Here is an 8,698-nt window from a genome sequence, read left to right as displayed (position 1 = left end):
TTTTTGTCTATAATTTCCTCTATGATGCTTCTTGAAGCTGTACTCTTTAAACCAAGACAGTCTGAGAGGATCAATAAGCCTTAATTGCCCTGAACAACCTCACCTGCACGCTCCAGCAATGCAGTCTCTGTCTGTTGGCCCAGGAACTGTATTTAAGCTCAAACCTAGGCACACATTCCTTGTCTAAGCTATGTTGTAGGTAGTGCCTAGTCTTTACCTTTGTTGTTTCTGGCTTGTTGATTGGGTTCATGGATGGAACATGTACTTGACTTGCCACTTTGTGTTTATCTGATAATCAGTTGATGGAACCTCTCATTGTCACCAGTCCTGCTTTGGGGACTGTGGGAATGTGGCCTTAGGATGCTGCTTCTGCCTGTCCTGTGGCCTTACATTTCTTCTCTTGTGGGAAGAAACAGCCTTCTTCCCTTGCTCTTATGGCTCCCTGAAAAACTCAACATTAATGTCTTTATCACTAGGTTTTTAAAGTTATTGTCATATTTTTCTCAAAGCTAGAATGGGTGCTAAATTTTGGTACAATAATTACAGTTTTGTCTGCAAGTGCAATTCCTTTCCTAGGACATCTCTGTGGGTTTTACATAGTGTGGAAAACTGCAGTTGCAACTGGTAAAACAGAAATAATCTTAGAACATTAAAACACAACAGGCAGTTTTTCTTCAGTGAATGAAGTTGCTGTAGAGAAATGTGATCCTGATTAATTTCATTTGTGTCAACTATGACTCTATGACTGAGAGTCATCTCATCTATGACATCTCTATGACTCTGAGACTGAATCAGGGTGATCTTGCATAGGTGCTACCACAGCAACAAAACCCCCAACTTTTTAGCAGCTTTTTCTTGATTAATATGTATTTTGTTTTGATCAGCCAGTCAGAACCATAGAAAAGAATAATCTCAAAGCTCATTTTGAGAATTTGTCTTCAGGTAAAAACAAATGTAACAACATGATAGTAATAAGGATTTGGCTTTTTTTGTGCTAACTAGTTGGTGCACAAATGCATACAGTAACATGTGGAGAACCCTAGACTAAACACTTTAAAAACAAAGGGATCTATGGCTAGAAATCTATTCAAAGTTATGTGCCTCTGCCACATGGTCTAAAGACCCTTCAGATAGTCTTAATAACAGTGTCTTTTTTGCGGACAGCAAAAAAAAAAAAAGAGCAGCAAAGGGCAGCAGGATTCCACATCCAGAGCCAGTAAATTAGGGGAGACGTCCTTTAAAAAAAAAAAAAAGGAAATCATAAGGTGTGCAAAAAGAAGGCGATGCTGAGTTCTAAAGCAAAAACAGAGTGAAATGCAGCTCAGTCTGAGCCTTAGTGAGGGAGGCATTTTTATTCAAGTGAGCTGTAGTGCATGTTGCTTTATCAGCAACATTGGAGTCTCCTCACAGTGACAGAGTGCATTCAGTTACTAGAAGGAGCTGCAAGCTGCTTGCCCGGGAGGTACTTTTTGTTGTGTTGCTGGGTGAGATGCACCATTGCCCTGCAGATCCTGCTTTGCATTTGTTGTTAGAAAAAGCACTAGTGATCTCTCATGGAACATATTTACAAATTGCCTGTTCTCATGTTGACATTCTTCTGCTGGCTTTCTTTCCTGCTTAGTGGCTACTGGATTGGTGCACAAAGGTTCTTGGGATCATTTTAAAGGTAGAGTGTCATTCAGGAAAGGACAGGTCAAGGTCTTTGCCAATGACACAAGACTATGTTTCTTTGCCAAGATACAGGCATTGACTAGAATCCTTCTCAGATGCCATTAGCATTACTGAGACAATAATTCAGTGCTTGTACAGACAAGAGCAGGGACGTGTCATCCTAAAAATACAGTAGGTTTTATGGGAAATGTCATGGATGTAGATAGCTAGGGTCTGGCGGCTGGAAGATATCGTGCTGTATGGAAAGTTAGGGCCCCTCCCCAGAAAGCCAATAGCGTTTAGTTTATGATGCAAGCAGACGGAAGTGAGGTTATAAACCTAAGCTATATAACGCCGTGTCACACACCAATAAAGGCCATTTGCCGTCCACCACATTGGTATCAGCGAGCTGATGGCCCGAGCGGCCTGGGGTTGGTCGCTGTGCCGTTCCTGAACCAGGTCGCCATGCCTGCGAAGGCAACACATGGAGCTACTTCTGCAAGGTCCATCAATGAAGGTCAAGCTTCTGAGAACTGTACATAGTTAGATCTCACCTGCATCTGTCCATTAGGTTCCAAAGTCCTGGGCAGAGAGAACTGGTATGGCTGTACCAGGTATGTCTTACCTTTAATTCAGGCTTCAACTTTCATGTTTCCTTAATGTCTGAAAATGCCATTGATCTAGTAATAAAATACTATGTTTAAGTTTCTCCTCACGTCTCAACAAAACAAAGAAAGAATCTAATATTGCTGGTACAGAACCACACATTGCAGCTCGCTTCCTGCATAAAAGGAGTAGCAGTTCTGACAGGTATAATCAAGTAGACAATAAACAGCTGTAGAAAAAGAAGGAAAAACAGTGAAGATGTTGCTGTGCTTCTGTTGCGGATGGAGTGATACATCACTTGTAAAATAAAAGCAGCAATATGTTTATTGATATAAAATGAAAATTTAACAAAGTTTGACAGTAAATGAGACAGTAGTTTAACAAGATTCAATGGCTAGGTACACTTGATTACTTACTGCATAGAGGACAGGGGAAGTCAGAAGCATGGGGGAGACCCTCCTGTTGAGTCACGAGGTTCATTCTTTGCTTCCTGGCGTTCTACTCAGAAGAGTGTAGGTGTGGCTGGAGATCCAATCCTAGTCCTAGACTTGGTCAACAGTTTACATCTAAAAGATTATATGTGCACAATCAATCTAAGATATAATCTTAGCAGAGCTTATAAAGTTTAGCAAGCTATTAGTCACTTACCAAGGATCTGTTGTGGCAAGGAATCTCTCAGTATCAAGGAGTAAGGGATCTCTGTGGCAGGCATAACCTTGAGAGGCATTCCTACTCAAAGGGGAGATCCTGTCGTGCAGACCGCTGCCATGCAGGAGACCTTCAAAGGGCTTTTGGGCTGCTCACTATTTATGTGGTAAGATGACTGACTCATAGTCGTATTTGCATAGCAACTACAGATGTTAGTTTCTTCCAAATTTGGCTTGAGTCTGACATTGACCAGCACTGTGATTAGGTAAGCGCATTGCTCAAATTAGCCCTTGGCTATTGTGTTGTTACCTGTCTCCCCCAAATCCACTTTGAGCTGGATGCAGCCATCACGATGAGACGCAGCCATTACAAAAACCACTGGTGGATATTCCTTGAGCAGGGTTATGGGAAATAAAGGTCAGGTGGGGTGGGGGGACCACACTATCACAGCTTTGCAGCAAGACTGGCCAGGGCACCCAAAGAAATAATTTGTGCATGCAAAATGTATGGTGCAGTTGTTGCATCCTTACAGCTGATTTTTGTGGCTGCTTGGAGAGGAGGACATAGCAGACAGCTTGTGTGTGCACAAAATACAGATGAGGAAGAAGATACCTCTCCTACAGCAGCTAATGTAGCCTGCTTGCCGTGAGGTGCTTTCTGGTTTCAAAACAAGATTAACATGGATGTGTTTGAAAGATTTCTTGTCTGGAACTGCAAAAGTTTGCATCCTTGACTAAGTATTCTCTGGTTCAGAGAAAAAAATTAGCTTCAAGAAAATGCTGCAACTTCAGATAAATACGAGACTGTTCTTGAGACAAATGTGGAAGCTTAGAAACCTCGTGGTGAGGTCAAGGGCCAAGCTGATATGGCACCTTTGATCTGTTTAACTCTGTAGTGGAACAGCTTAGCAATGGTCTTGAGAGCCTAAGCAGGAGTTCCAGAACAAGACAAATGCTCTTTAAGGAACGGTCAGAAGCTTCTATAGGCAGGCAGTAAGCTGTGTTCTGAACTACAGAGTGATTTTGGTTTTCAGATCTCACCCAACAGTAAGCAGAACAGCTGTTTGTTGTGCTCATGGCCTCATGTGAGGCTTGCTTTAGCAGCATTTGTGCTAATAATGGAATGCTCAGAGAGAATTTTAATGGTCTTTCTGCAAGAATGACACATGAATTCATAAAACATATCATGCTGGAGGGAAAAAAGCTGTCTTGTAGAGGAGTTTTCAGTCTCAGGAGAAAAAGAGAAAGGTGAGATGTCCAAAACCTTTTTTCCGCAATCAATACAAACTAATGGATTAATAGACTGTCCCTAGCCTAATAGGCTAGAGGGCAATAACTTCGTGCAGTCTGCCTTGATAAGAATTCTTATGTTGCAGGCAGCCCTGGCCTTCTCCTCTCTGTGTGGCCCGTTCTACCTCAGACACATTGTGGCTGCATTATCATGTTACTTGATGGTGGGCTCTAAGCCAAATGACTGCTCGTCAGCTCTGGTGTTGTAGCACACTTTGGGATGTTATGTGAACCCCTACCAAGAGATCTTGGGAGAAACTTCATCATAGCCTGGCTGTTGCATCATTGTCTAGTTCCCTCCTACAGCTATTCTGGATGATCATGCCCACAGTTATGAGCAGAGGGTCAGTCCGATAGTCCAGCAGTCTTCCTTTGCTTGTTGGATGGTGTGTCCAGCAATACAGACTTGCACAAGAAACCAGAATCTCACAGGATCCTGGGAGAAACTGCTGGCCTGGTCACTAGTGGCAGGCCTATCAGTCCTGAGGAGTGTTTGACCATGCTTGGCAGCTTCCTTTATAGGTGAATCTTGCCCTGTGTTGCTTCCTTCCAGGTCAGTTCCTTGTATACCTTAGCTCTTGAGAAATGAGCTGGCAGGCTGGAAAAGACTGTGACTTTTGGTGGGATTTGTGAAAGGCAAGGCACTAACTGCAATATGACTTGTTTAGAATAATGAACACTACCTGGATTATGACTTTTACCTCAGGTTTGACGTGACCTGAAGACCCAACCAAGCCAGCTCCTACCAGAACATCCCCATTACTGACAATAACTGGCTTCTGTTAAGGAGTTTGACCTTAGGGAGGCTAAGGGAAGCTTAGAAGGGAGGCTTCTCTTGGCATTTCTTGTCCCCTCTGGAGTCTTTTCCCTGAGGCCCTGGCAGCCTAGGTTTTTATTCGTATTGGCTGTTCAGTTTTAGATTATTCCCAGGTGGGCCAAGAAACTCCTTTCTTTCTGCTGGCTTGTGTGGTTTCTGGATGACTGCAGGGCACTGAGGCTCTGGGAGCACTGTTCTCCAAGGCCTGGCTGTGAGGGTCAGTTCTTTGACTGTGTCCTGTATAAGTAGGATTGACCGTGGCCTGTATAAGTTGGAAAGCTATTTCCAGTGGGACAAAAATGGGTTTGCTTTTTTCCATAAATAAACTAGACTTATGTCTTGCCTTCTACCTCAGTGTCCTAGGGACAGGTCTCAATCCCAAATTACCTTTCTTTTCTTTCTACAAATCCATTTCTTCTTCTCTGAATATAAGAACAGAATTGAGCTGTCAGGACCAAGAGGTACATCTTTTTTTCACCTTCCTTCTTTCAGATGAGCACTCTCAGACCCTATAATAGCCTCCACATTTCATTTTTGAGCTCCAGGGATTATCAGTCCAGCTTCTTGGAAAGCTACAGTAGCAATGCTTATATGAACCAGCAAATAGCCCATGAGGTTGCTTTTCAGGATCTGGTGATTTGTGTTGCACCAGATAGTCCGAGTATCCTGCACAAACATGTCATGGTTAGTTGTTCAGGAGGTTAAGTTCACAATGAGCACAAGGAACTTCATCAGGAATGACAGAAAACATGTGTTACTGGTGCCTGGAGCCTCATACTGAGCCAAGTGAACACAGCTCTTGCACAAAAGTTATCCTTGACCCAGCTGAGCAGAGCTGTGCTGGTTTTAGCTGGCACTTCCTACCCTCATTGAAGGTAAGGGCCTCAGACTACACCTTGATAAATACAGGCTATTTACCTTTTGTTAATCCTGGAAACTGAATGGAAAAGGAAGCTCTTATTAGCAAAGTCTTCTCAGAAGTTTTATTTCAGATCACAAAGACTATTACTGTCAAGTTCCAAAGAAATTCTGAGTTAACAAAAGGTTTTTTTATTGATTTTTGCTAATATCTCTGACAAATTTTGTTCATTTTTTCATCATTATTTTACATAAAAAATGGGATTCACTGTAAAATAGAAAACTGCCTTCTCCTCATTGAGAGAGTTCTCTAAGATCCGCGTTTTCAGGGGTGTATGGAACATGGTTCATCCACCTTAGTCAAAGGAATGCTGGTCAGTGAGAAATCCGAGCACGCAAATGTGTTCATGCCCTAGGAGAAATAGGAGCAGCTCACCATCAGTTTAATTATGTATGGGAGGAACAACTTCTTTTGACTCTGCCTGGTTATATTTATGCACTGAGATTTTATTAATGAACAGGGAACAGGTTGTTCTTATATTTCTTATATTCTTATTTAGACATTGTGACTGTTCACTCAACTCTTGCTCAGATTTGGCTAACATGGTTCATGCTAAGGCCTGATGTACACTGGGAGCAGCGCCATTAGGTCAAAGGGAGAGAACCATGTAGGCAGGACAGGTGCCCAGAAAGAACTAAAGGGCCATTATGCAGCCATTATTACCTGCAGAGTGCTGGTTCCTGCAGCCATCATCTTTGTCTGGCAGATTCTTCAGAATCTCCTAATTTATGGAAATGGTATTGACCAAACCTCCAAGCTGGAAAGTATAAAAATACCGGCTTATTCAAAAAAGCCTTTGAAGTAGATCCAACAGCAGCTGCACTGCTGAGGCTTCCATGCTTCCCAATGTAATACATTGGGACCATGGGCCTGCACCATGGTGGAGGAGGAAGTATAAGCACTCTCACCGTCGGCTAGATTACTAATTCTTTTTTTTTTTTTCTCATAATTGCATGAATTAAGAATTATGGGTTGTAAGTTATGAAACCTTATGACTTGAATGGTGAATATGCAAGTTCATGTGATAGACTAGTCTAGGCAAAAAGGGGATTGAGCCCCTGTTTGTTGCATTTCTTAATGAGCTCATGAAATATAAATACCCTTATCATAGGGTATTTTGTCCTGTAAATTTGAGAGATCCAAATGGACTGTTACAAGACATCTGATTTGATAGCTCCTTGAAACTCTGAGTATATCCTAATGCTACTCTATATGCATTCTTTTCCAGACATACTTGATATTGTACCTCAGGTCACGGCAATCAACAGAGTAAATGGTACATAAGAGCATGTTTTAGGGAAAAAAATTGTTGAAGCTTTTCAAGTGAAAAAAACCCAAGGCTATAAATAATATCTTTACTGGTCTGCACTGCAACAGTTGTTTAATGTTTGTTTTCTGCTTTCTTTTAGAGTGTCTGAATATAAGTTTAACAATAGTAAATAAGATGAATAAGAAAACATCCTTTAGCCCTATGGATGGTAGAAATTCAGCCTAGCTGTTCATAAATCATCTTATGTAACTGCAGAAAAAAATTCATTGGTTTTAAATCTCTTATATTTGTAGTTGTCTGCATATATGATTTTATTGACTTATATTTGATGCCAGCTTTATTAATGTTCTGGGTTAAAAGTGTAGAAAAGTTCATAGACTTTGTTTAAAACAAAAATGTGTTATCACATATCACATGTACAACATTATAAGTACATTATTTTATGTTGAAAGGAAGCAAAACTGATAAACATAATTGTTTGCAGAGTCAAATGCTTTGGGTTTATTTTTTTTTTATCATATGGATAAGATTGGGAGCAAAGAAATGAATATTTTTGGTGGTTATATGTGAGGTTTTGCACATAGGTGTCAGAAAGCATCCTCTGGTGTTAAATACATTTATCACCATGTGATAAAATGACAATTTTAGCCTGATTTTAAGGTTGCTGACCTGCCTTCTTTCCTCAGTTTTGCAGTAAATTGTTGAATAATTAATGAGCAGTATATTCTACTCAACAATGCATGGCAGCCAGCATCCTTTAGGTTTTATTTGCAGCTGTGCTGTAAAGTGTGCTTCTTCACTTACATGAGAATTTAGAGATATGTAGCTTTTGCTTCCACTGCAAAGTATTTTATTAACTTCAGTGACAGCAAATGTACTCAAAATCAATATTTTTAATGTTAGGTGTTGCTTAAATGAAGGACATGCAGATATACTTGCTGGATCTCAGTCTGTAGTATTGCAAGTTGACTAGACTTACTCTTTCATTGATTTTCTATTTGAATATCTCTTTATATTTAAGCCTCCATCTAGCTCTCATCTGACTGAGGCAATCCATCTGTCTCCTATCTGTGCTCTTTCCAGTTTTATCTTCTCTCTCATCAAAGTAGTTGCCCTGTTGATAGGCAAGAGGACTTAGCATTATGCCAACCTTTCTCTTTTACTATTCCATTCATCATGCTGTCCATTCTCCCCCTGGCTCTCCTTTTTAAAGCATATACAAACTGCTCTATTAGCAGAACCAAAGGAGAAGTAAGCCTGCAACATATTTGATACTGGTAGTTAAAAGAGGAGGCAGATTGTAATACAAGATGGGATCAGTTGCCCAAGGAGTCATCAGTCTTGCAGGACGGGATGTTCACGGCTCCCAGGTAGTGTGATATGAACAACTAAACAAGGATGAATGGGAGAACACGGTTTGTTCTAGTTTTGATTTGCCAAATTGAAGGAGACCTTTCAGTATACCACCTCTCATACTGTATGTGTTTGAAAGAGCAGAA

Source organism: Phaethon aethereus, assembly GCF_964289735.1.
Source record: "Phaethon aethereus genome assembly, chromosome: 1".
Lineage (NCBI taxonomy): Eukaryota > Metazoa > Chordata > Aves > Phaethontiformes > Phaethontidae > Phaethon > Phaethon aethereus.
Note: the sequence above shows the minus strand (reverse complement) of the source record.